This window comes from Anabrus simplex, chromosome 5 (genome assembly GCF_040414725.1).
Source record: "Anabrus simplex isolate iqAnaSimp1 chromosome 5, ASM4041472v1, whole genome shotgun sequence".
NCBI lineage: Eukaryota > Metazoa > Arthropoda > Insecta > Orthoptera > Tettigoniidae > Anabrus > Anabrus simplex.
The window spans coordinates 429,836,680-429,864,634 of NC_090269.1; the positions used below are offsets into that span (position 1 = coordinate 429,836,680).

Here is a 27,955-nt window from a genome sequence, read left to right on the forward strand (position 1 = left end):
CCAATGGAATGGCTGCATTTAAAATGTTAGCACTGTTGTGCAATTACATGATTTCATGAGACTGTTGTCTCCACACATGTTACTCGTGTCATGTTTGACGCGCTTCTCTCATCCCTAGCCAGTCACTCGCCAGAAGCGATGTGCTGCCCTCTATACGCAACTTCTTCAATAAATAACTATAAAAATGAAATGCTACAATATTATTCACTTGAAACACAAATAGATTATATAATCACCCAAATATAATTGTTGATGCGATATATACAGTAACACTTATATAATATGATTTCTTATTTAAGTTAATATCAACAGCGCTTTTCCAATTTCCAAGCGACCCACGAGGTAAACTGTCAAGTGAAATAGAATGTACTCTCTCACATGTGTCTAGAGAATGACAAGACCAACATAGGAACAACTGAAATATACTTATATACATTACAGTATCACAAAAGATTCTGTGGCTATTAAACTGATTACCGCTACCTACTTCTAAAAAATAACAGCTGTTCGCATTCATGCTACTGGCCATTGTGAGTGCGGCTGGCTGCACCTCCCTGAAATGCTTGGTGGAACGGGTTAAATGCCGAGATTACCCGAGCAGTTCCAAGTACAGCCGATTATGGCTGCACCTCGTCATTTCCTAGACACTAGTGATGGGCTGCGAATGGACTCGCGAAGAATCGAGTCTGGGACCGTAAAACTCGAGGTACTCGAGTCCGAGGACGCTGGCAGCGTTATCTGCGAGCTGTGTATGGAAATAACACGATGTTGTTTCAACATAACATTGTTACAACATAATATTGTAGGTGGGCCAAGTCACGCTTTGAAAGAGTCATTAATCCCGAATCATACATGCAGTACCTTACCGAAAAAATAAGTACGATATTATACGACAGGACAAAATACCGAAGGTGGAAACAATATAATTATGTTATTCTTGAATACCTCACCAAATGCACAGAGCATTCCTTCAATCGATTGAACGTTGTGGACGTTGAACTAGGGCATGCGTTGTTCTACTGCACAACAAGATATACAGCCGAACATGTACATTATGCCATATTTACATGAATGTATAGGCCTACACAACTAAACCTTATTATAACGTAAACTAAGGAACGTGTGGATACAGGTGCGTATGTACCACAATATCACCGGCTCTCAGTCCGCCTCCATGGCTAAATGGATAGCGTGCTGGTCCTTGGTCACAGGGGTCCCCTGTTCGATAAGCAGCAGGGTCACGAATTCTAACCATCATTGGTTAATTTTGCTGGCACGGGGGCTGGGCGTGTGTGTTGTCTTCATCATCATTTTATCCTCATTACGACGCGCAGGTCGTCTACGGGAGTCAAATCGAAAGACCTGCTTCTAGCGAGCCAAACATGTCCTCGGACACTCCGGCACTAAAAGCCATACCCCATTTCATTTTACCGCCTCAAAGTGTGAAATTTTAGAGATCAGGCAGGACAAAAGTATATTTTCGACTAATGCCTTTGCTAGCGGGACCTAGTGTTTACAGTGCACTAAGTCTTCTGGTATGGGCTAGAGTAATTTTGTTCCTTTCATTGATCGGTCTCAGCTTTATCCTTGGCTTTGACAATATGAAAGTGACTGAGGTATGAGTGATGTTAGTAATACCATTCCTTATGCAGCCAGTCCCTGCTATGAATGGTGTAAAAATGTTGCTCATAGGGTTGGTTGTTGCATGCATTTCAGTGGGCTTGGCAGACTGATATGTAACAGCAACTTCTGACTTGGTGAGGAAAGCAACGGGAAACTACTTCACGCCTCATTTTCCTAGTACGCCTCTTCAGTGATGCCTAGGCCATCTATGACAGCTGATGGCGGGGCTGTTGAGGATCCAACCAGCCTTAGGGCTGACGACTGAACATACATACTGTTTCTATTATAAAGGGCATTATTTTACGCTCTTGACTTCCTTTGGCCAATACCTTAATGTTTTGACGTTTCGAATCCCTTCCATTTTTTTCCTTCCTGATTAGTGTTATAGAGAGGATTTTAATTAATTTCGTGTGCAGCCCTTGTAAGGCAGACCCTCCGATGAGGGTGGGCGGCATCTGCCATGTGTAGGTAACTGCGTGTTATTGTGGTGGAGGATAGTGTTATGTGTGGTGTGTGAGGTGCAGGAATGTTGGGGACAGCAGTAACACCCAGCCCCCGAGCCATTGGAATTAACCAATGAAGGTTAAAATCCCCGACCCGGCCGGGAATCGAACCCGGGACCCTCTGAACCGAAGGCCAGTACGCTGACCATTCAGCCAACGAGTCAGACATAGAGAGGATGATTGCCTAGCTGTACTTCCTCTTAAAACAACCACCACCACTACCACCACCGCCACTCTGGATGAAGTATGTAATACCTACAATGAATAGTTAAATTATGTTCCTAATCTTCACTCCGTATCTCAAGTTACCAAAAGCTAACCTAATAGGCGATATAATGCAAAAATGCAAACTCATATCCTCATCCCGAGGTGGTGCAGCTCCTTTCAGGAAACCCCCCCTTGCAGGTGAGCTGCATGTACCATTTCAACCACATACCAGCCCTCCTCCTGACATTCTAAAATTTCTGGCGGTACCGGGAATCGAACCCAGGCTCCCAAGGACGACAGCTAACAACACTGACCGTTACGCTACAGTGGCGCTGTAATGAAAGAGCCCAACGAAATATAGACGAAGGAGAAAATGAAGAATGTCATTGTGTGACAAACTAAACGAATGGCATTTCGAAAAAAATATGTTACTGTCTTACACTCGCGTGTTTCACGTTATGATCCTCGTTTACTTAGCTTACTTAATGATTGGAGTATTTATTCCGACTGCTCGGCAACATGTCGCAGTTACGGACGTGACGTAACCGGGGAGACTCGAGTACAGGGTAGTATAATCGGTCCGTTACTTTTCTTAATATACGTAAATGATTTAGGGAACAATATAACATCAAAAATAAGATTGTATGCAGATGACATAATTGTTTACAGGGAAATAAATACCATTGAGGATTGTTCAGAATTACAAAGGGACCTTGAGAGTATCCAACAATGGGTTAAAGAGAATAACATGAAAGTTAATGGAGGCAAATCAACTGTTACAACATTTACAGACAGGAGCTTTAAAACTGAATTTGAATATACTTTGGATGGCGTAGTTATCCCAAAAGATGGCAAGTGCAAATACTTAGGTGTAAGATTTGAAAGTAATTTGCAGTGGAAGGGTCATGTGGATGACATTGTTGGGAAAGCATACAGATCGTTACATGTCATAATGAGGCTACTTAAAGGATGCAACAAAGAATTAAAAGAGAAAAGTTATTAAAGTATGGTTCGTCCATTATTGGAATATGCAAACAGTGTTTGGGATCCTCACCAAGAATACCTAATAAAAGAAATAGATAGTGTGCAGAGGAAAGCAGCAAGATTTGTAACAGGGGATTTCAGGAGAAAGAGTAGTGTATCAGAAATGTTAAAGAAACTAGGGTGGGAAACTTTAAGTAAGAGAAGGGAGAAAACTAGACTTATAGGTTTATATAGAGCCTATAGAGGAGAAGCAGCATGGGGAGATATCCGTGAGAGGCTTCAGTTGGAAAATAATTATATCGGCAGGACTGACCACAAATATAAAATTAGAAGGAATTTTAGCAGAAGCGATTGGGGTAAATTTTCATTCATTGGGAAGGGTGTGAAGGAGTGGAACAGTTTACCAGGGGTAGTGTTTGATCCTTTTCCAAAATCTGTACAGATATTCAAAAAGAGAATAAACAGCAACAGAGAAAATAAATGAAGTGTTAGGGGGCATTCGACCAGTGCAGGTTATTGTAAATTAAAAATGTGTGTAAATAAATTAATTCCATCCCCTGGTCTAAGGAATTTGGACAGTCAAATTAGGGGACTGCCTGTAGGGGTGAAGTACAGTGGGGACTTCGAGGGCCCTGGGACCGCTACGGTAGCTGTGAAGGCCCTTCAGGAACTCTGAAAAGTGGTGGTAAAAGGGGCTCTGGTTAAGACGCAGCAGGTCGTTATGCTACTTAGGTTCCAGAATGGGTAAAGAAAAGGAAAAGTAAATAAATGCAATGTAAATTTTAATCTTATACCAGTTGTACAGTATCATTTGAAGTAATTCCACATACTGTATATCAGATGCCTATATTTGTATGTAGTACAGGAGATATTATAAGTAGAATTTTGTAAACAATGTATTTTTATTAAGGATGAGCTGTGTGTTTAATAGAAAAAATCGTTAGCGTAAATTATATAATATTGTATTATAGGAAAATTTTATTCTCTTGTTAATTTAATATTTAGTGCTTGACAATAATGTATTTTAGTGTACCATTTGCCACCGAGGTAAACACCTCATTTGCAAATAAAGAGATTTTGATTTGATTTGATTTTGAGTACTTCGCACGGGTTAGTCGGAGAGGCTCGGACTCGCTAGACTCGATTCTCGCGAGTCCAAGCGTCACTCGCGCACATCACTGTGCCGCTGCCTACTAGATATTCAAGGCCGGGAAATAGAGCACAATAAACTCGCCCTCGAGATGCCTCCGACTACCGCCACAAGAGTTCTCTTTACAGCTGTCTCACCCGCTCATTGCAACACGTTCGAATACGAAAAACTATAAAAATTCATTAAAACTAGTAATTTCAGAAAGCAGCAAACAATTGTTTGACTTGTTTTCTACAACGTATTTCTTCCACTATGCTTAAACGAAATAAGTAATTCACGAAAGAAGCAGAGAAATCTGATAGCGAGTTTGTCACTTCTTACCCATTCCTTTAATTGTGCCTCAGAGTATCCGATAAACGGATCGAGATTGCGGTCATTAATAACTTTGGGTTTAATCGCCATTTCACTAATTATCAGCGATCCAGTCTTTTCCTCCGCAGATCTGTTGTTTCGACATTCGTATTGAAGCCGCTGTTTGGCGAGCGATGTTATGCCCGTTTCGCCATTAGAAAATTATATGTAATTTTTTAGCGTCTTCTGATACGGTAGAGTTAGGCAGTGCAAGGATCACAGTAATCTGTAACTGGTAAGTCCTTTCCTATGCCAGAGGACGTAAATATTTAGCATCCTTTCACCGTATTTCTCTTTTTTTCCTTCCTACACCGCCTCCGTGGTGTAGTGGTTAGTGTAATTAGCTGTCACCCCCCCGGAGGTCCGGGTTCGATTCCCGGCCCTGCCACGAAATTAAAAAAATGGTACGAGGGCTGGAACGGGGTCGTCTCCACCTCGGCAGGTCAAGTGAGTAGTGATGGGTTCGATTCCCACCCAGCCATCCTCGAAGTGATTTTCCGTGGTTTCCCACTTCTTCCCCAGGCAAATGCCGGGATGGTACCTAACTTAAGGTCACGGCTGCTTCCTTCCCTCTTCCAGGTGTGGACGAAGACAGAAGCTAGAGGGATGAAGGTACTGGTAAGGAGGATTAGAGATCTGGGTAGGCAGAAATTAGATTAGGCCGAAAGCAGAAAGTAGATTAAGAAGTTCCCTTAGTGTTTTTAATAAAGTTGAGGAAGTAACGGGGATTAATAATAGATACGTTGATAGGTTGAGAAGGAGAGGGTTGGTATGGTGGTTATTGGGACTACATAAAAATACAGGGTGGCTAAGAGGTAGGGATAAGGCAGTATGCATACTCTGTGGGGCGGAGAACGGTTATTTTCACTTATTAGGTGAGTGTGAAGAAACAAATAAGATTAGAAATAGTTTACTGAGTGCCAAACATCGGAAAATTCTAGGTAAAGGGGATGAGCAAGGTATTATTAAGGAATGGGAAATTGTGCGGTAAAAAATTCCTGTGTGAAAAAAATGGAAGAGGAAGAGGCATAGGACGATATGTCAAGATGTAAAGGAGAAGTGGTTAAGAGTAGGAAGATAATTAGTCGTTAGAGTTTGTGGAAAATTTAGAGTTAGTGAAGTGTGAGTGATGTGGATAGAGTGAAGTATTTTGAATTTGAGTATGGAGGCTAAGTAAGACCAAGTGATAACAAAGGTTGTCGAGGTGGCGAGGTAGTGAGTGAGTAAATGTTTTGGTATCTTGGAATGTGGATGCCTTACCAATTGCGATTTGGAAGATGGTACGCAATTGTTGTCATTTGGTTTACTTGAATCCAGAGGATTTAGGTCATGAAACAAATATTGCAGAGTGAGCAGTAGTGATTACAAGGGCGTGAGCCGAAACTGTTGTAATGTACAGTCAGCGGTTCTTGCAGCATAATCTGTTGTGATGGTCATGTGGAGTGTACAGTCATGTGGTGAATGCAAGGTCAGGGTAGGGCCAGATTAGTTGTTTTGAGTTAGTTTTTTGTTTACTATTATTACTATTTTCTGTTTATTATTACTATAATAATAATAATAATACTAATACTAATAATAATAATAATAATAATAATAATAATAATAATAATAATAATTGATACTGGGTTGTATATTATTATTAGTACTTAGTTGTATTATTTCTTGATTTATTTTGTTATCCTTTATTGTTCATTTTATTTTGTGTCGTAATGAACTGTCCAGGTGAACATGTATCGGGGCAAATTTGCCTGTTATGTTCAATAAATATCTGATCTGATCCTTCCCTCTTCCTTGCTTGTCTTCCCATTCCTACACAAGGCTCCTGTTCAGCATAGCAGGTGAGGCTGTCTGGACGAGGTACTGGTCATCCCCCAGTTGTATTCCCCGACCCAAAGTCTGGCGCTCCAGGACACTGCCCTTGAGGCGGTAGAGGATCCCTCGCTGAGTCCGAGGGAAAAACCGACCCTGGAGGGTAAACAGATGAAGAAAGAAGAAGAAAATTAAATTTGTTCTAACAGGAATAAGGCCCGGTTTCATCAACACATGTTAAATATATACTAACAAGTAGTTAGTTAATCCGGAGTTAGAAATTTAACATCTTGTTAGGTTTCTTGCGTTTCATCAAACTTTTCTTGTGAAATGTTAACTAATCGACTGTTAACTCTCCCAATATTGCGAACTGGTGCGAATCAAGGAGGCAGTGGTACGAACATGCTGTTTTACAGCGCGCTCCGATGCGCTTTTGTTTGAGCACAGCTGTAAAATATGGTGCGTGAAGTGAAACGGAATCGTAGTTCTAATTTTTCCTCCTTCGAAAAAGAGTTGTTAATTGAATTAGTTAGTAAATATACATATAAGTTATTGAGTGCAACCGCACAGATGGCTTGACGATAAAAGAAAAGAAAAGGCGCGGGAAAAGTCCGCGAGGGTTTCAATGGGGTAAACAGATACTTTTTTTTAGCGGGTATCCGCTGTCACCTAACAAAATCACTTCGTTAATTGTCCCACTTCAAACTGTGCTCCGATATGGGAGTCATTAAATATTGTATTGTAGTGTGCAGAACCAGACCACCTAGCAAGTATATCCCTGATTTGGAGGTTAGGCTCACTAATCACCTGAACATTAACAGAGAATCCCTTTCGATTACGATATATTTCGGCCCAATTGCCTCCAGGTGATTGGATTCTTACATGTGTGCAATCTATTGCACGTAGAACAAACACCAGGAAAACGGCTTATTTCATAGAAGTCGCGGATAATTTGCTGACGCTCTTCTACTGAAGGGAATGTTATATACCTCCTTCTCATGGATGCTATTGCTGCAGACACTCGACCAACAACTCTATTAACAGCGGCTTTAGAAATTCCAGCATTGTCTCCGGCCATTATGTGAAAATAACCAGTAGCAAAAACTCGTAATATTATCAGTACCTGCAACATTGGAGAAAGAGGCAAGTTTCTCTTCGTAGGATATTCTAACCTCACTTGAATTTCGTCAACAACCTTAGCAACGACTGTTTTCGATAACCTGTATCTATGAAGAAATTTCGGATCCGTCAAATTTTCAGTCATTACGTCGCTGAACTCTTCTTCGATCAGGATTGTTTTGTAAAAGGTCTAAATAGAGCAATTCCGCCTCGAAAGCGAGATTCACAGCAGCCATTTTGGAACAGGTTGTTAAATGCTAATGTTAGCCATTTAACATTGGAAATGGCTGATGTTAACTTTAATACGCAGTTTAACATTTGTTAATGTTAACATTTGTTGATGAAACGCAAATTTTCTTAAATCGTATGTTAAAATGATTTAACACCTTGTTAAGTACTAACATGTGTTGATGAAACCGGGCCTAAAGCTCCTAAATGACCAATTTTAGCATTCTTTTCAATTTGGTTTGCTTTTTGGTCAAGTTCAGATACCTTAAAACTTGTTTTCCGATTTCATTACCCGTATCCTACTTCTCAATTGTTTTCTGTAATCTGGTATTTAATTTTCTCATCCGTATATTTTTTTGATTTAACAGAGATACTCATAGCCTTTCCTTGATATAGAAACAAGACTTGTACTACTTTTTCGTTTGTGGCTGACGTATGAAGATATGGTAGGTTCATCGTTATCTGAATCGGAACTTTTACTAAATTTTGATGGCAATACATCTTTTTTGGGAGCTGTACGCTTCCTGCGTTTGTCATTTTCCTGTTTGTGAACAGGATACACAATGAAAACATAAGGAACTCTGATTGATGTGCTTACACTGAAATCTGTTTTATGAGAAGAATTGCTAGGTACCGTACCTAAAGAGATCCTACGAATATCACCTTGCCTAGAAATAGCTTGCTTCCATTTCTCTCTTAACCGCACTCGGAAGGGAAATTATGGAACGTCAATTTTCATGCTTTTTTAGCGTTATCAGAAATACATAGAGGTACACAAGAGTGTACCTTCTTCTCAACCTCACAGACACTCACCGACAGAAACAATATTCACAATAAATTGCACAAAATCAACACAGCATCACAATTACTCCGCATATCACAATGTTAAAATCCGCCAAGAACAGAACGGAAACCTGACACCTAGCGGCCAACACAGTCAGGCCGCTTTTTTTCGGCGACAAATTAGTAGCTGTGTCATGGCCTTGTATATCTCGTAGGCAACGATTGTGCCGAGCACCGCCGTCTCAATCTCTATATACTGCCTGCTCTGTGCCGCGAGAATTGCGTTTACGGCGACATTGCAGATGGCAGCACTTACCGCACCCAGAGCACATGCTGGTTAATTGAGAGTGCATCCGCAACACCAATAAAAAGGAAAAATAATCCTTAACATGTTACTAATTGAGAAGATAATGTACATGCAGAAACTAACATTTCACATTTGAGCTTGGCTTAAGATACAGATACGTAAAATGTGTAAAATCTTACCAGTTACAGTAGATATATTAGGATCATCCCACTGCTGCATGGTACATAACAATTTCAGAGTTTTCTCGACACGAGTAACGGAGCACCCTTTCAGTCCATTTCTTACAGTTATTTACCAGCAGTGGACTCAAAAAGAATTCTATCACTATTCCCCTGACCCTTTGTTCATGACCACATTTCAGGATACGTTTTATAGCACATAATGCAGTGCGTGCGTCCGTCATGTCATTACATCCACCAGCCAGTCTCACAGCACGAAACAGAGCTTCTGTTGCGTCTCCAGAAAATCATTTAGTGAGAACATACAAGAACCGATTTCGTAACAGATAAGGCACACATTCCACTATAGATTTCGCAGTTAGCGAGACAGCATCTGCCGTCTCATTAGTCAGACACTTCAGTTTTTTACATTTTGATTCCAAATGAATTATTTTAACGTATTTTTTTTACTGCCCAGCTATAAGTTCTTCTCTTCGTTTTACGTTCAATCTTCAGTTTTCCTCGTTGTTTCTTTTGTTGTTAATTGTTGTGTCTCTACTGTTATTTTGTTAGTTTTTATTTTTTCCTCTATTTTTATCATTAGATATTTTTCCTCATTGTTCTTCCACTTATTTTTTTATGTTTGCCTTGTGCTACTCCACTGTAAATATATTTTTCCTTTGCGGAACTCTGTAATTCGGCTTCCCGCTGTTTTGGTTTAAATAAATAAATAAATAAATAAATAAATGAATAAATGAATAAATAAATAAATAAATAAATAAATAAATAAATAAATAAATAAATAAATAAATAAATAAATAAATAAATTAATTAATTAATTCTGTCAATGACGACGTGGAATGTGAAAAATTTGCACATTAATTCCATGAAGCGCACCGTCGATTCCGCATATGAAAACTCTAAACATGTATTTATAAACGGGCATGGTTTTCTTTCATGAAGCGAATAGCAGCAGTGACTGCTGGGGAAAAATTTGTACAGCAGAACATTCATCTTTTCCAAATTCCTCTGTGTATTCGTAATACCGAACAGGCTTGGATGTCAAGTCTCTCTGGAGGCGAAAACTTCTTTCACATATTTGGAGGTGATGATGTCATTGCTGTCATTTCACTGTCTAGGAACCTGGACCTCACATTTATCAAATGGTAATAGTGAAAACTGAACAGAAGTTTACGGCTAGGATAGAAAGGATGAGTTCTCACTTTCCCTTCTCCGAAATGTTTAAACATTGGTTCTATGATTGTCAGTCAACGGCATTAATCATTTCTGAACTAAATGGGATAGATCGGAGACTTCTAAGCCTTTAACGAGGAAAGTCCGTTTACAAGAAAACACAACAGTTTATTCTTGAGAGCAGGAGATTTTCAATATCTGTGCCGCATACACATTCAACACCGACCACGCAAACGAACTTATCACTGGTTCGGTCGTAGAGGAGCCGTACCTAATTAGCCATTTAATTGGCAATCATTGTTATACTCTGTTGATCCGAGAGTTTTACATTCAGCTCTAAGTCTTCCCTTCACTAATTTGGATATCCCGACAAACACTATCAACATTTTCCATTTAGGCTACCTGTCCAGACTACATTGTGATGGAGCTGATACTAGACTAGGAGTCCTGCCATGTTCATAACCGTTTGGGATAATATTCCTCACGCCGCATAGTATCGTGTGACTTTGTTCTGACCGCGCGGATTTTGTCTTGCGAAATTAATGGATTTGATTTTAAAGATAAATGGTCTTTTTTCATTATATTTAGCTGCTTCCTTTAATTTATTCAGACGATCATTTTATGGGTTGTCTTCGAATTTCACTCTGCAGACTTTTAACTTCATTATGGTTAGTCATCAGCTGTTATCGCAGTCTCAGAATTCTCGACCGGAGCCTCTAATGTCTGATTTTCTGATCACTGCTGTCATTCTTACTCGTTTGAGTTTTGACTTGGATTGATACACCGTTGTTCACATGAATTTCGTACTCGTCCTCCAACGTATTTCCTGCGGTTGAAGAGCTTGTTTCATCATAGATTTCTTCCGAAGAAATATCTTGTCGCTGTCTGGTCTTTCGTGGAGCTATTTTTCTGGTGTGAAAGTAATGGGTATAATTTTAGTTTTGTCTTTTATCTCCATCTGTAAAATTCATGCTACAAACACGAGAATAATCGGATTTAATCCATTTACCACCCTTGGTTGATCCTTGCCTTGATAGCGTTAAACCAATTTTCCCAAAGTTCTGTACTTGGAGGGATTTCAGGAATCCTCACACCTGAATAATTCGGACTTCTTGCTATGATGTACAGAGAGGAACACAACAATTCATCATTTTACAACCAGAGACACACACATAAATGCTCGATGCAAACGCACTTGGAACATAACGTGGGTACGGAGATAAGTTGGGTGCGGTAGCTGGCGCTCCTAGCGGAGGTTTGTGACACTAAGAGCTCACGCTGAGAAGCATGTTAACCGCATAGCATAGAGCAGGCAGTATATATGATTGAGACGGCGGTGGTGCCGAGCTATGAAACTACTCCAATTACAGTGCCTGGCCTGGACCCGATTGCCAAGGCCGGTAAGGAGCTAAGGCGACGCACCAAGTCGGCCGTGGCCTACCGCACTTGACCGAGAATCGAACTTGATGTTCGAAGTTGTGGACACAGTGCAAAATAAAGAAGCCACAACTGCTTTACGAAAACAATCAAAAATAAAATAAAATAAATAGAAATAACGTAATTACCGGAATAAAACTGCATAAGATATAGTGAAATGTCAAAAGAGCACCGTAAGAAACGAATTAATATTAGAAACCGCAACACACTAGCCACTTCGAAACCAAACCTGATATTTCTAACAAATATATAACCATTGCGCGATTGGGTATTTTCGTATGTATGAATGTATCGCCGGTATGGAGTGTCGTTTTATTAAAGGAGAACTGCGCATAAGTATGCATATGGTTGCTTAAGAATTTTTCTCCGTGGTAAGCAGTTAGGACCGTTCTAAATTATATTTACCACAGCTTCCGCCGTACATATGCAATCTTCTGTCCAGTGAAAATCTTGCTTTCTGGAGTGAACTACTAGTGCGCCGTGCTGAACTTCTGTTTGTACCGACTGGAGGTAAGATGAAATACAGTATGTTGTAGTTATGACAAGAAGCCCTGTTAGCAGTTACGTTTTTGACATCAGACATCTTTGACAAGCAGTCGTGCTAGCTAGTGTTGATGTGCAATTTCTTTTCAGAATAATAATAATAATAGGCGATAAGCACGTGATTTCGTTTTAAAATCGTATTATCAGAGCTTTCTACTTCTACAGTACAAATTGCAACTCAAAGTGTGTGTGTGATATTAGGGTTACGTGAAAGGTATATTTAATGTAGTCCGTTATTCCGAACGAAAGGAAGGTCTCCTTCTCGAACAGCGCGTCACGTAGTTCCATCAATCAATCAATCAATCAATGTTCTACATTTGGGGTTGTCGCCTAGGTGGCAGATTCCCTATCACTTGTTTACCTAACCTTTTCGTAAATGTTTTCGGTGAACATGGAAAATTATCAAACATTTCCCTTGATAAATTATTTCAATCCCTTCGTCCTCGTCCTGCCCCAATTTGTCTTATTGAATTCCAACTTTTCTTCATATTATCATCTTTCCTACTTTCAAAAGCTACACTCAAGCTTATTCGTCTATTAATGTAATTCCACGGCATCTCTCCACAGAATTAATTATTTTAACCATAATGGTCAACACTTTTAAATATGTGATTCCACCTTGTCAATTACATATTGCTTAATTGAGCAGTTAGTTTTGATTGTGCAGTTTCTTTTTATAAGTGTAATAATAAGCAATAATCATGAGATTCCTTACTCCCGAGGCTTTCCTGCACATTTTTGTTAGAAATCACTAAGAATCATGCTGCTATCCTTCGGATCTTTTCCAGTTCTTATATCATGTAGGAAAAAAGGAAAAAAGGAAAAAAAGGGGAAGACAGCAGGACTGAACAACATGTATACAGAACACTAAAAAAGTACTCAAGACTATTTACTACAGCTTTGGACAGAACTATTCAACAAATGTCTAAATTTAGGCAAAATACCGGAAGTTTGGAGAACGGCAAAACTGAACATGTTGTACAAAGGGAAAGGAGAAACTGACAACCCCGACTCATATAGAGGTATAGCTCTAGAAAGCAATCTATACAAAGCATTTGCAACTATTGTAGCAAATCGCCTGAACAACTAAATAGACCCATTCATACCAGATTGCCAACTAGGCTTCCGCAAAGGAAAAAGCACGTTACAAGCCGCAGCATGCCTAAAAGAAAAAATTGAAGTTGCACTGAGGCACCCAAAAAGGAAGTACTATGTCGTCTTTGTTGAATATAAGAAGGCTTTTGATCTTATCAACAGAGATATCCTGATAGGAAAATTAAAACAAATGATTGGTGACTACAAGCTCATGAGAATCGTTGAGACCACACTAGACTACAGCCTAATCCAAATTCAAGATGGAGCATCATCATCCGGTAAAGTAATTCAAACAAATGGGGTACCCCAAGGAGACCCCCTAAGTCCGCTACTATTCAACGTAGCAACGGCAAATATCACACAAATAATGACGGACTCCCCTGAGACTACTCTAATGAAATGAAATGTCGTATGGCTGTTAGTGCCGGGATATCCCAGGAAGGGTTCGGCTCGCCAGGTGCAGGTCTTTCTAGTTGACACCCGTAGGTGACCTGCGTGTCGTAATGAGGATGAAATGATGATGAAGACAACACATACACCCAGCCCCCGTGAGTAGAGGATCTAGAAGAAAGCTGGACCAGAGTTTCGATAGAAGAATTCTGGACCAGCGGCAGCCACTGCGCATGCCCCCGTGCGCTTCACTCCCTGAAGGGGCCTCTCACTTGGCAAGGCACGTGCGGGGGGGGCGCGTCTCGCTGTCAAGGCTACACACACAAGTGTGGAATGTCGCTCCTTGCGGTGGCTTACTAATGCTATGCTTAGGGTGGGGTGGGCGTGATAGGTGACATCACTTGTTTTGGTGCGTAATTGAGTATCTTTTTTACTGAAAGGTATTGTAAGAGCAAAAACAAGTTCACTATTAACCTCACTCTTCTAGTAGAGATTAAAAAAAAGATCCTCTATTGAGTGTAATAAAACTGCTTAGCTCAATTATCAAAAAAAAATAAAATATTCTACCCTACTTGCCTATGTGATTACCTCTTGAATTGTTTATGTTGGTGACAGGAAAGACATATTGACAAAAATCATCATGTTAGATATGGTACTAAATTTATATATTTTTTTTTTGCAGAGTTCTTTTTACTTGTTAGGGTGCATGTAGGAAATGTTAACTACACTTACCCAGAGGTCTTTATGTAAGAGGTAAATATTTCTTGAAAGGCAAGGTTCTGTGAGTAGATTTGCTTCTAAAAGTTATTTGCTGGAGTTCCTCTCACTGCTCAAGGTGAGACAGCTACATGTTAAATAATTGCAGCAACTGGATTTGCTTGACAAGGTTACTTGCTGCCCAAAAGGTGAACAGGATATGAGATTTTTTTTGGTCTGTTGAAGGTTAGCGAGTAACAACTCTAACCAACTGGTTGGTGATGAGTGAAGGGCAACACAAAAGTGCTTAGTTTAATTAAATAATAAAAATATTTTTCATGACTACTTACCTTTAATTATTTTTCAACAGGATGCACATCTAGCTGTAATTCTTGACGATAGATACACGCATTGTTTACTAACCTTACATCAATAAATGTCATCTATGAAATATCATTGTACTAGGTAAAAAACAAATTAAAAAAAAACTCGGATAAAGTCTGAAATCAGAGGATGATTAAGACATTCCGTTGTTACGAACGCGATAGTATGAATTTTTACATACGGAATAAAACAAAAACATCTCGCCATTTTTGTTGGATACGTCGGCAACTGTGTATACTCATCGAGGTCAAACAGCTCATACATGAGAGTGTCATGTCTGTGATTTCTTATTATCTTTGTCCAAGATGGCTAACACAAAAAAAAAATGCATTATGATCTCTGAACTAATAAATTAGTTAGGCAAACACATGATGTGCTATCTCATCAAAAATTATATCGAATATATATGTTTAGCACGGAAGATGAAATAATAAATCGTCTAATGAATCGGTTAGGGGCGCGTGAATTCACCGCAAAGAACAACAGCAAAAGAACTTCAGTGAACAAAGACATCAAACACGACAGTGTTTTAACAAAACAAAAGAACGTGCTGCCACGTAGCTGAAATATTGGTTGACAAACTGTAAAGCATGGTTTCTTTTTAAATAAAATATTTCGAATTATTTCTTAATCAACCTCTGAATTGAGACAGTGTGTGAGTGAAAGCTATAATTTGTCACACCTACACAGGTTGGTGATTTGAGGATAGAACAAATAAAATCTGGTAAAGGATTCAAGGTTATAGCATTTGGATGGTGTAAAAACAAAAAAAAACAAAAATATGTGTATGCATATATAGGTTAGGATGAATTATTCAAGCAACTCGAATAATAAGTGGAACATCACACTGTTTTATTTACCTGTTAGTTCAAAATACATGATTAAATTCTTTCTTACATGCTTCACAGTCTTTAATCATTGGATTCGCCCCGTCAAAACCATCAACTTCATCCTGTCCTCTGTAGCAAAAATGTCTGACACATGGGCTGCAGACTGCTATTTCCAGTTTTGCTTTTACATAGTAGGGTAGTTTCTCCCATGCTTCATCTAAATCTTTAGCGGCATATGTTGAGAGAAACCCAGATGGTAAATAGCGAATTAGATGTTGTGGCATTCGAAGTAAACTGCCATGTGTATAGTATGATGTAATAGCCTCACTTACTAATGAGAAATATATTGTACGTAAAGGATCAGGTTTAATACTTGGTGTACAAAGTTCACATTTACACTGGATGTTACGGTTTCTCTTCTCACCAAACTCATTCTTTACTTGTCGCTCCATGACTGATGACACGCACACACTGTTGCCAACAAAGACAATACCTTAATATTTATTCACACACTTTTTTAAATAGTGTGCTACAGTTTACGTTACGTCACACTGACATGGTGTATACTCCAGTTAGCTTTAAAGTACACTTCTCTTAGCAGTTACCTAGTGTTAAAATAGCGAACTAGAGAGAATAATTTTATGATTGCTAACGAGGAGGATCGAACTTGTACTCATCTAGATGTGAGCGAATTCACTTGCTTTATATAAAAATTTTAATGCTAGGTGTAAGATAATCTCACATTATATTACCAGACGCAACTTTATTGTGTGTAAAATTATTATTTTGTAGACATATGTTTGAACATTCCTTTGTAGTGTATATCTATCCCGGATGTTTTCTGCAAGCAGCTTTCGCATAAACCGGTTAACGCCTTACTTCTTTCGCGGTCATTGCTGGTCATGGTCGTGCTTTGACCACGGTTTCATCAAGGCTACAAAAAAAGAGGATGCGTGATCTCAAGTCCGGTTCGCTACGCAGCTTACTAGCTGATGTTGTACCCTGGCAGGTTTTTTGAAACTAGTTGTTTTTTTCAAATTACATATCACCGTTAGAACAGGTATATATACAGCGATCGCTTGCTGTAGGTACGTTACAGTTTCAAACTGCCTTCGACATGCCGTCCGTCCAAGAAACTCTCTTTGAAAAGCTTCTAGCGTTGAGGGAAATAGTTAGATTAATGGAAATGAGTGAGATAAATAATATAGTAGAAGTTCAAGGCTCATTTGAAAGAGCGATTGTTAACAGAATTCGGCATATGACTAACGAAGAGTTTCGGCTTCTCGTTAGGCTGCATACACGTATTTTGTTACGGCGCGAAAGCCCGAACTTCAATATATTATTTATCCACAAATTTAGTTTTTTTTCGTGCAACGCGATGTTAGCAGAACTAAGAGAGCTAATGGATGATCACGGAAGTGATGGCGATATTTTTGGTGAGTTTTAACTTTTTTCTAAATTTCAAGACTTCGTCTATTGTCGGATTGCGAAAGATTTTAATCTTACATTAACTTTTTCTTTCTATATAGGAGAAGATTAAGAAGTGAGCCTAGAGGAGGAGGAGAATTTAATTTATTTGAACTGTTATAGGTGAGTGCAAAAATATATTTTATTTATCTTGCTTTCTTTTCTGCTCTTAGGAAGATAAACTAATTAAATATAATTTTTTTTACGTCGCACTAACACAGATACGTAAAGGAGTAGGAAAAAGGATGGAATTTAATATTTAAAAAATTACAAGAGGTTAATCTTTAGTTAAATTTTGTTTATTATAATTTATTAAGATACATGATTTACACAAAATGTTTCGAATTAATTATGCAGAGTTGAGGTAGAAATATCTTCTTGCTTGAGGTAATGTCCAACGTTGTCATCAACAAAACAAACAGCACAGTTTCTTGAGCAAGGGAAGTCTGCAACAATAGAGAGAGGACACTATAAGATGGTAAATCTATCAGACATTAGAGTAAAAAATTAAAAATATATTATACTAGCGTACTTACTATTGAATTTTTTTTTAGAATACATATTCCTTCGGAATCCATGAATTATGCGTGGCGTCGAATCCTAGCCACGATACGAAAACTTTGTCGTTCTTTCTTTTTAAAATTTTATCAATGAGGTATATTTTAGGATGTTTTGTCTTCTGCAGTTCTTGTTCATAGAACGCACCAAATATTGGTTTATTTTGATAGTCGTGAAGCAAGTAAGTTCTCGGTGATGTTTCTTTTACTTTGCTTACAGTAAATAATTCATTACTCCAATTAGGAGTATAGCCCTTTGTAAAATATCGCTTAATTTTACTTATTCGTACTGTGTCACCTACTTTAAATTTTGGTGGATAAGGTGACTTCTTTTTCTTCATTTCCCGTAATTTGTACACAGTAGCAAGTTGTTGTAGATTGTTTGTGACGTCTATAGGTTTCATACCAATCGTACGATGTTTTCGATTATTATATTCATCTAATAGTTTTGGTAGCATGCGAAGCCAGTGGTATGATCCGCACGCCGAGAATTTCCTCCACATCCACTGCTTCAGTGTTCGATTGAAGCGTTCAACTACGCTTGCCTTCAAGCTGCTCCCTGTCGAATAGTGCTTAATTTTTCTTATTGTAATCCACTGTTGAAAAATCTTATTATAAAATTCTTTTCCCCTGTCAGTTTGCAGATGTTTTGGATAGCGTTTACATTTTGAATAGATGCGTTCCATATTCTCCACTACTTCGTTTCCTGTTTTTGTTTTAAGTGGAACTGCCCAGGCATACTTTGAATAAACATCAATAACAGTTAACATGTATTTATATCCACTATTAACTTTCGAAAACAGAGACATATCAACAAGATCCGCTTGATGTAAATCATCTCTCCCCCGGCTAATAACGCTCCGTCTTTCAAAATTCTTTCGCACTGGAGCGTGGAGTTCTTTCGCTATTTCTTCTCTGATATTGTTCATAAAGTATAGGTAAAAGAATTCGTTCTGTGTCGTCTATTCGTTTCTTGAATCGCAGTCGATCTATAGCCAGTTGTTGCCAGTTGCTTCTTCTGTCTTCACATCCAATTTCATAGATTACTGAAATATCCTTTGAGAATCTAACCGCTTTAAATATATTTGCGAACGGAAGTTCGTCCCACCGCGCAGTGTTCATTTATTCGATGTACCTCGACTTTCGAAGTTCTTCTTCGATTGACAAGATTTCGTTTTCGTGTGACGAATGACCAGCACTTCTAGATGCTATTAACTTTTTCAGTCTCTCCACTAGACTGTTTGGATCATTCCAGTGAACTAATTCGATCTTCTTTCTTTGTTCATTTTTCCACTTGGCTACTTTTGATCCTCTTCCTGTACGTTTGTATTTGTGTACACTTACAAATTTTGGTGTGCTCCTTCCTTTTTTCACTTTTGCATCTTCTACTAATGGCTTGATAATTTTTTGAAATTTGAGCGATTTCGTGCCTCTCATTGGCTTGCCTGCGTCATACTGTTTCCTGTGCACGTTAGTGTAATTTAATATATGACTGTAAGCTGACAGATCCTTATCATCATACAACTGTGCGTCCGGATCTTTCTGAAATATTAATTCAAGGAGACCTTCAGTTAAAGGATAGTTAAAATTGTCAATTATAAGATTGTTATCGCGAAACAGTACTTTTTTACTCCCTAAATAGTGTTCTCCATGAACTACTCGAACCCCGAATATTCTATCAACTTTGTGTCTCAATTGTGGGTTAAGATAATTTTGCAGGAGAGTTGTAACCTTTCTGTCCAGAGTTTCTTCTTCTTCTGATTCTTCTTCTTCCTCATCACTTATATAACTATTTAATTTTCGATTTTTCTTTGCAATTAATCCATTCGAGTTAACTGTAAGCTGCTGTAGTTTATTTAATGGTGCAGTTATTGGTTTAAATGTTTCTTCTAACTTTAGTTGGTTTAAAGCCATATCTGCTTTAAGAGAGTTATATTTTTTTTTTACATCTTTTCTTAATTTTGCTAGTTTGTCCTTTACACGACTTTTTTCCACTATGTTCGCCTGCATTTTTTAAACTGAAGCGTAACGTCTATTGTTTTACTCATATATAGTATATTCAAAGAGTATATGGAGCGGAAGATCGTTAGTATTCCATTGTTCTGGGTCTTTTAGGCGGAATTGTATTTCATCACCTTCCTTTACAGCAATTGGTGTACCTACTTCTAATTCGATTGGATTGTTCACGTGATTAATCATCGCATATACCAGAGAACCACGTGTACTTGTTAACGGTGTAAGTGTACCTGTGTAGGGAAGCTTATACATAAGACGAGAGTTTTGTAGCATATATATTGGTGACTGATTTGACGGTAGACTGTTAATTTGAAAAAGAGCTTTTCTTGGTTTTTTGTGCAGTTCCTTTTTCATCACTTCAAACTCTTCTTTTGCAGTAGCAAACGTTTCTAAATACTGTTTGTTAACAACATCTTGCTCGTGGATAGGTGAATCAACATTTGTAATTCGTTTGTTCTTCATATTTAATTCTCCGTTAGATTCTACTGGTAGAGAATTTTTCTGAAGTTTAGATATGACAAGTTTTAACTCGTCAACTTCTCTCCGCGCAGCTGCATACTGTTCTACAAAGACTTTATTTGCAACATCTTTCTCATTTAACGGATTATGTACGTTAGTAATTCGCTTATTTTCCATACTCAAAGTACCACCTACATCAACGTTTAGTTTCTGTTGATTGCTTATTTCATTCTTCAGTTTTTCGAGTTCTTCACGCGCTGCTGAATGTTTTTCTAGGTATGCTTTATTAATCGCATCCGTCGAATGAATAGGTTTACCGATGTTTGTTACTCGTTTATTTTGCATATCTATCGATCCATCGTCATTCACTTGTAGTAGTCTACCTTTTGTATGCTTTTCTAAAAATAAAAGCGAAATTGCATCTTGTTCCTCTTCAGGATCTGCCACACCCGATATTCTCTTGTTGTTCATGTTGAGGTTATTGTCAGTTACAGGAAGGTGATCATCCACAATATCACGTAAAAGAGAATCAACATATTCTATGCGTGCAGAAACGTCGTTAACTCGTTTCTCTAAATTTCTCTGCACATGGTTAGTGTGCGTACGCATTGTGTCAAGCGAAACTGCTTCGTTTCCATTCATCGCAGGAGCTATTCCTTTCAGCCTTTTGTTCTTAAAATCAACTGCATCCTCTTCTAGTTCACATATGTCATGTATTTCATTTTTAAGATCTAAAATGTCACGTTGTATTTCTTCTTTATTAATACTGTCCTTAACGGTTTTTAACACATAATTTTTATTACAAGCATCCTCCATGTTTATAGGATTGCCGACGTTCTTTAAACGTTTACCATGAATACTTAAGTTTCCGTCAGATGTTGATGTTACGTAATTTGTATTAACCATCATTTTTTCATCTACATATGATTTAGTAGCAATATCATGACGTGATGATGGTCGCGTTACATACACGTTACTGGTTCTGTTGTTTGATGCCATCGTGATGTTCTTTCTCTACTCAACAATTCGAAAATGAGTTCGTTAATGTATACACTCTCGTATTTATATCACATAAAATATATCGAATCCATTTCGATATCGACCTTTGCTTATTTCGCTATCCTTATCGATAACGAGAAAGCTGAATTTCGACTGTGACCAACAACGATAACATAAATCAGTGAACTGGTTGTAACTCATATCGGTGTTCACGTGATCGTCGTAGACATGCCGAAGATTTCTTGCATCTTGTTTAAACAGAATAATGAAATTAGCGTTGTCTCTAATAAGTTGTTTGGGAATGCAGGAATAGGTCTGACATAAGTAAAAAACATCCACGATATGGTGTCGACCTCTACTAAAGTAGTCTTTCATGTGCTGCTGTTTGTCGCTTGCTACATCGTCAAAAATAAACACGGAATTTCTTTGAGCTTTTTCTGGCGGTATTACTTGCTCACGATCAGAGTAAAACTCGCATTTTATTTCTTTAATAGATTTTAAAAGCTTCTCTAGCTCAATATATTTCTTCTGCGACAATGATTTTGAGTAAACATACACATTCTCAAAACGTAACCCGTTCGGTTGCAATAACAAATTAATCATTACATTAGTCTTCCCTGCATTCGATGGTCCGCATATGAGACAGCGTATTGTGTCCGGCAACAGTTTACTATGTTTATTTTTCTTTCCTACTGAACGTTTTGTGTCGTTCAGATTTGCAACAGGTAAAGATATCGATTGTTTTATTGTCTTCACCATCACTTTCTTTTGATGTTGATAATTTTCAACGATCGAGTGCACAGTGGATTTCTTTTTTCTCAAAGTTATTGTTGATTACTAAATAAACACGAACTTTTTTTACCTTCTCTTTTTACTTATCTAGTTCCAAAATGGTTCGTGCATCACACTACACGTAGTATTAAGAAGTGCTGGAAGAGCTGTCCTGTTATAGTGATCTAATACTATGTTGCCAACTTCACAACCTCTCATATACCGACAAGAAGGCGACCATTTTCTATGTTCTGTTAACGGGTCATCATCTTTATCCCACGAAAATAATTCGATTCCGCAAAAAATACATTTAACTGCGTCTAGGTATCCCGTGAAGTAAAATCCAGCTTTAGCTAAACTTAAGGGGTCTATCCACGGTACACGCCATCTAGCGAAAGTCCTTATCCGATCTACCTCAGATTTTAAATTTAACGGACGAGGAATGTACGCCATGTCGCTGTAAAATGAGGAGAGCAGAAAAATATCTCTCTTATATATATCTTTCTACCTTTCAGAAAAAAAAAGAAAAAAAAATAAACTTACATACATTTTTAGTACTCAACAGTTGCACATCGTGTAAAAATGTAATTCGTATATAACATCACACTTGATAGCAGGAGCTCTTATTTGAGTATGCTGCGTCGAAGACGCAACGTTGTAGCAGCTCCATGTAAACGAGTAGGGAAAGGAGGAATAATAGGCAAAGTTCTTAATAAAGCTATAGATAATTTACCAGTAGAATTGCACATACCAGGTTATGAATTCTGTGGACCTGGGACAAAGTTAGAAAAACGACTTAAGCGTGGTGATCAAGGAATAAATCCATTAGATAAGGCATGTAAAGAACACGATATCGCTTACGCTACATACAAAGACCAGAACAGAAGGAAAGAAGCAGATGAAATCTTAGCCTCTAAGGCTTGGTCTCGTGTAAACTCTCAGGACGCATCATTAGGAGAAAGAGCAGCTGCACTAGCAGTTACGGGAATTATGAAAGCGAAAACTAAAGTAGGTGGTGGTAGACGAAGAAGAAAATCAAAACATCGAAGAGAACGAGTAAAACCAAAAAAAAAGACAACATGCTGTAAAAAAAAAAAGAAAGGTGGTTTTCTTCCACTCCTTCCGATATTTGCAGCCTTGTCGGGCTTGGGCGGTCTAGCAAGTGGAGCTGCGGGCATAGCATCGGCTGTAAACAAGGCGAAAGCCGCACAGGAAGAATTAAAAGAAATGAAGCGCCACAATCGAATGCTAGAAGCGATGCGTGGGAAAGGGCTTTCTACTCGAAACAAAGGAAAGGGCATTTACTTAAATCCTCCAGCATACAAAAGATAATGGAAGGTCTGCCGAATAGAGCATTAACTAACATAGATCTGTATCGTTACGCATATCGTTTAAAAATTCCCTACTTCAGAGGTGTGTTTATGCGAGATACGTTACCGAAAATTTCTCGTAAAAATGAGAGTTGTATTTTGAATTTAGATCCGATAAGTAAATCTGGTTCGCACTGGGTTGCGTTCAGTAAACGAGGTGCGTATGTCTACTACTTCGATAGTTTTGGTAATTTACGTCCCCCAAAAGAGGTATTAGAATATTTAAGAAACTGTTACATTCGATATAATTTTCATTCTTATCAAACTTTTAATTCATCAATTTGTGGTCATCTGTGTTTACTATTTTTATACTGTATAAATAAAGCAAGACCTTAGTATTTGTGTTCAGTGTGCACGATGCCGTATGAAAGACGGATTACACTCGAGGGTAGAGGCTCGAAGATTGATGTAGTATTAGAAACTCCGATTTATTTGAATAGAGCCTCTTTCTATGAAATAGGTCTTGCCGCACTATTTACATCTAATAGTATTCGTAATGTCACTAGTAAAAATAATAAGTTTGCTATATATTTGAATGGTAAAAAAATTCTTTTGAGTGTAGCAGAAGGCATTTATGAATTCGAAGATCTTGTTGCAAAAATAGAAAGTTTGCTAACTATTAAAAATGTGAAACTATTTCTGCGGGAGTACACTCCAAAACTTAGTTTTTTTATCTCGACTATTAACAACAAACCTACTATGCATTCTCCGTTTGACATTGATTTCAATGTACCGAACAGTGTTGGCACTAGCTTAGGTTATCTGTTAAATGTATATGAGAAATATGCTAACCATGAATCACAGCTGAATGAAATAGGTAACGTAATCGTTAATAGCACAAATAACCAGATTGGTATTAAAATGAAGGGAGACAAAACAACTGTACTCACATTACCGGAAGGTAGTTACACTTTTTCGGAAATAGGAGCTCTAGTTCAAGAAGCAATAATTAACAACTTTCCTATTCTCGAAGAGGAGAATGACCCTCTAGATGGAGATAGTAAACTTATTACTATTACTTACGAAAAGACCTATCTTCGCTGTAAAATGTCCTCCAACCTAGACGTAGACTTTGATGTTTCCGATTCAATTGCTGATTTGTTAGGATTTTCACGCCGAAAATATGATGCTAATAAATTACATATTTCAGGAGAGATTATTAAAATTAATAACGTGAACTCGATTCGTGTATGTTGTAATATCGTGTTAGGTTCCGGTTCCTACCTCAACGGTAAACAAACACATTCGTTATACAATTTTAAACCGCTTGTTCCAGCAGGCTATCCTATCGTAGTTCAACCGTCAACTATAAGCTTCTTACCGGTAAACACTAGTGTTATTCAACATATATCTGTCGTACTCGAAGATCAGTTCGAAAACCCAATCGACTTACAAAATGAGGATGTAACAGTAGAGTTAATTATTCGTCCAGTAAAAATACAGTAATCATATATAACATAAAGCGTACACTTATGTACTATCATTCGAGTAAGGAACAGTTGATCATCAACATCATGGTAGTAATTTACAACAACCAGTCAAAAAACCGAGGATTAAAAGAGGCAGCAGCTAGAGTAGTAAAATATAGAGTAAAGCTAAAAAAACAATCTCATCGTGTACGCGACAAGAAAAAATTAACCTCAAACAATAAAGACTTTTTACAATCGCTAGGCTACCGACTACTATAAGTTCTATTTCTCCTACAGAAACTACTTTACTCTCTTTTCGTGTGCGTAATCAAGGTAACATTACTCTCTTTTTGTGTGAAATCACTTTACAATGCTACCGACTGCCCCCCTAGGATAAAGCATATAAATTCTAATTCTCTACGAAAAACTACTTTAGTCTCTTTTTGTGTACAATCACGCTAACATCAAGGAGAAATTTGTTCAACGTAACGGACAAAGTTATATTTGACAACAGAGTTGCTAGGCGGGAAGTAAGGAGCTATCATCCATATGCTGGCACGAAATATGAAAACAACGATGAAATTCGAGTTCCTGTACACAACCAAGAACATATATTTTTACCCTCTGAAGCTGATGTTCACATCGAAGGTGAAATAGTTAGATCAAGCGCAGATAATACACCTTCAGCTACAGCCGTTCCCGATCAAAACTTTGCAGCAAATCTCTTCGATGAAATGCGTATTGAATTGAATGGGAAAGAGATTGAAAGAACACGACGTGTAGGCACGACTAGTGCTATAAAAACTTTCGCCTCTTATTCTAAAAATGAAATGTTAGCGCTGCAAAATGCTGGCTATTTTCCATCAATTTCTACACCACCAAACGAAGCTAATATTATCCACGCGACTACAAAGCTGTTCCATGCAATTATCCCACTGAGTCTTCTTTGCGGATTATTTGAAGACTACAGGAAACCATTCATAAACTGTAAACTTGAATTTATCTTTATTCGTTCTAGAGATGACAAATGTGCACTGTTTTCAGCCAACGCGGAAGATACAGCTAAAGTCAAAGTACGAAAAATGTATATAAAGCTACCAACTCTAATACTGTCCGACGAGGAAGAAGTTAAACGCATAAAGTTAATCCAAAAAAATCCTTCTATTCCTGTAGCATTTCGATCGTGGAGTTATCACGAGTTACCTACTATTCCAAATTCAACGAAAATTAATTGGACTGTTATGACTACGTCACAAATAGAAAAACCGAGAGTTTTTATGCTTGCTTTCCAAACCGATCGTAAGAAAATTAATGTTTCTTCTTCTCTGTTCGATCACTGTAATATTCGATCCGTTGGTGTATTCTTAAATTCAAACTTTTATCCCTATGAAAAGGCTGTAGCTAATTTTAACAATGGCGACTACAGTGAATTGTATGATATGTTCATCAAGTTTCGTAATGCGTACTATCAGCTTGATGATAATCGTTCCGAACCGAACATATCACGAAGTGAATTTCACTCGCATTGTCCTATTGTTGTTGTTAATTGCATGGAACAGGTTGAATCGATAAAATCTTCCTCTGTAGATGTTCGCGTTGAAATTGAAACAAACGAACCTATTCCAGCCAACACTACTCTGCATTGCATTATTATTCACGATCGCATAATAAATTATAAACCACTAACGAATGAAGTATTTTTCTTCCAATAATCTTGCGCGAGTTTTTCTTCCTTTTTTTTTCTTTCTAATAGTGTATATAAACGAGAGAGTGAAGATTCTCTGCTTCAGTTCTTCGATATCAAGCACACCATGAGTGCAAAACCCAGAGGAGTGATAGTTGACATTCAGAGGTTACCTACTGGAGGTTACGAGATAGCCTGTTGTAATATAGATTCGTCTACAAATGTGTTATCTACTGCTCTATTAGGTATGAGTGTACCTAATTTAGATTTCACGCTTACGTCGTTTTTCAATCTTCTCAGTGAACAACAATACCAATATCTGGTTGTGTGCAACTGTGTTAATGAGTTACGTCTATTAGCACTGCAAGAGTATCCTCGTACATGCATAATTGACTTGAACACTATAGAAGGTGTACCTGATTTAAGAACAATGCGTAACGAGTGTTTCCCTGTTGAGTGCCCGCGCCATTTACCACATGTTGCAAGACATTCAGGCAGCTGTGCTATGTTCAACGTTCACGCAGTTCATAGTTGGCTAAAATCGTCAGATGGTGTGATGAGAATAGTGTGTTCAGTGATAAACAAATTTAAGAAAGAAGGTGTGAGCAGATTCAATAAATTTGAGTGGACTTTCTTCCCTGAAAACATATTATCTATTTACGAACAACATCAGTTAAGTGCGCTCTGGCAGTATCTACCAGATCATCTGAAGGCGAACTTACACCAGGCTTGTCAGGATTCAGGAGCTAACAACAACGACATCGTGCGAGCTTGATATCGGCTACTAATACATCAATTATTAAGGTGAAAAAAAAAAGATATAATACCATCCTTTTTCCTTGCTTGTTTTTTCGGTTTTATTCTGCTTCTAACTAATTTATTTATTTTTTCTCCTCTGCAGGTGTCTCCTCATAGTGGGATCAACAACAACAACAACAACGTCTGAGCTTGATATTAGATACTATTTCATCAATTATTAAGGTAAAGAAAAAAAATAGTTTCCTTTTTTTTCTTTCTTGCTTGCTTTTTCTGTTTTATGCTGCTATCAACTAATTGTTCTTTCTTTTTTTCCCCTCTGCAGGACTCTCCTCTGGTAGCGGTCGAAGATTCAGTCTCTGCAGATCTCTCCTCGTGGTTGCAGTTACAAATTCAATCAGAAGTTTATATTTTGAAAAACCTCTGTAGTTTCCTATTCAATAAACTTGATTGTAAAAAAGAAATATGTTCTCTTTTTTTTCATTCTCCTACTCCTACTTTAGTTAAGAGTACAAGGAATAAAAGGAGAGGCTGCGCAGGATAGTTTGAAAGAAAATCAACTTTTTGATCATCTAGTGTAGAGTTTTTTATTTTTTTTCGAGAAAGAAAAAAGATTAAATAAAGGTTTACAATGCACTTTAATATATAAATGATAGAAAATTAACTTACAGTTCAA

The 27,955-nt window shown here is 37.9% G+C and overlaps 1 protein-coding gene across 1 annotated transcript in view; it reads left to right on the plus strand.

Moving 5' to 3' along the window:
• Positions 1-12,039: 12,039 nt before the first annotated feature.
• LOC136875052 (zinc finger protein 852) overlaps positions 12,040-27,955 on the plus strand; it is a 91,445-nt gene continuing 75,529 nt past the window's right edge. Inside the window, exon 1 of the mRNA XM_068227875.1 lies at positions 12,040-12,363. The gene's annotated coding sequence lies outside the window, so the exon portion shown is untranslated. The remainder of the gene's footprint in view (positions 12,364-27,955) is intronic.